We start from the raw sequence: 2,026 nt of genomic DNA, 5'->3' as shown, positions 1-2,026 counted from the left end.
CATGAGATTGGGCTGTAGTCAAACTGTAGGGCATTTTCTTAATTGGTGATTGATGTGGGAGGGCCCAGGCCATTGTGGGTGGAGCCACTCCTGGGCTGGTGCCCCTGGGTCTATAAGAAAGCAGGCTAAGCAAATCATGTAGAACAAGCCAAGAAACAGCATTCCTCTGTGGCCTTTGCTCCAGCTCCTGAGTCTAGGTTTCTGCCCTGTTTGAATTGCTGCCTTGGCTTCCTTAGATGGGCTGTGATTCGGGATATGTAAACTAAATAAACTCTTTCCTCTCCATCTTGCTTTTGGTCATGGTGTTTCATCACAGAAATTATAACCCTAAATGAGATTGCCTCTGAGTGGGCTATATTTTTGACCCCTTTTGCTCCAGGGCTCCCAGTTTCTTCAGCTTTTGAGTATGCAGATGGCCACTGTGGAGTCATTCAGCCACGGAGTATGAAAGTCAGTCTGGTAAAACATCCCTTACAATCATATTTACACCGTGTTGGCCCTGTTCCTCCAGGTCTCCTGACTAAAAGACTGCAAGTGTGAGAATCACTCTGCAGACATTCACACAAATGCACCTCCAGAACGGAACCCCTGTCTTGTCACCCAATGCCCTAAGTTCATGTGCTTTGAGTGGTTGTTAGTACACAATCATTCATCTCTGGGGCTTGTATACACATGTAACTACTTCTCAGGAAGTAATATAAAACAGACACGTTGCCCTCAACACCACTTAAACGAAGAGATGATTTACATTTTTAAAATTATTGCTGGGCTTTTAATTTTATCTTTATTTTCCCCAAAATGCATATACTTTTAAAAGTAGTTTAAGGTGCACAGCAAAACTGGTAAGAGGTGACAGAGAATTCCTGTCAGATAGGTCTCATGTTCCTTCCATCCTGCTTCTTCTAATAATAGCATAGTATGGGATTGTAATCATAACACATTATCAAAACCAGGAACCTGATATTAGTACATCCTTAATTAAGGTGAAAACCTCATTTCACCAGTTTTTGTAATTTATTATTTTGGGTAGCGATATATAATACATGAATATTGTACATATAGATACAGGTAACCTGAACAGTGCCTCAGGGTACAGAGTCACCTCACGTCTCTCCATACCACGCACACCTCCGTTCTCAGTACTCACACTGCACCCCCCCGAGCCCCACACTTGGAAGCCACTGATCTCTTCCCCATCATTATAATTTGGTTTCTCTGAGAATTTTTTTATAAATTAACATTATAATAAATAGTATAATATTGTACACTTTAAAAGTTGCCAAGTGTGATATCCTTGAGATTCTTTCAAGTGCTGTGTACATTAATAGTCCATCCTTTGTAAAAGTGAGTAGCATTTCATTCTGTGGTTATAACATCTTTTATGTGTTCATCCGTTGAAGAACGTTTTGGCTGGGTTCTTGGTTTGGGGTTTTACAAACAAGGCTGCTATGAACATTTGCATAATTTTTTATGTGTAAAAATAACCTTTTATTTCTTCAAGATGAAGATTATGGGAAGTAAATGGCTGGGTTGTGTTAGGGAATGTTTAGTCTTTAGGAAATCTCTAAACTACTTTCCAAAATGAATGTTTTTCGCACAAGTGATATATGAGAGATATAGCTTATTGCCAATGTTTGGCAACGTTCTATTTCGCATTTTATTTGTCATTTTTATTTTGTATTTATACAGTTATGAGCCAGTAATCTCACTGGGGTCTTAATTTATATTTTCCCAAGAGGCAAGCAGTCCAACTTCATTTGCTTATTCTGGGATTTATATCTACATTTTTTGGTGTGTTTTTGTGACTTTTTACCATTGGTAATTAGTTTTTTATTTTTGTTTTTGTTTGTTTGTTTGCTTGCTTCTGAGTCAAAATCTCACACTATAGCTCATGCTGACTTTTTTTTTTCTTTTTCTTATTTTTAATTGATTACAATTAATTCACTTTGTATCCCAGCTATAGCTTCCTCCCTTGTCTACTCCCAATCCTACCCTCCCTCCCTTTTCTCCTCCCATGCCCCTTCCC

This window comes from Psammomys obesus, unplaced genomic scaffold (genome assembly GCF_907164565.1).
Source record: "Psammomys obesus unplaced genomic scaffold, mPsaObe1.curated_primary_1811, whole genome shotgun sequence".
In the NCBI taxonomy this organism is placed as follows: Eukaryota; Metazoa; Chordata; class Mammalia; order Rodentia; family Muridae; genus Psammomys; species Psammomys obesus.
This window is presented reverse-complemented; position numbering follows the sequence as displayed.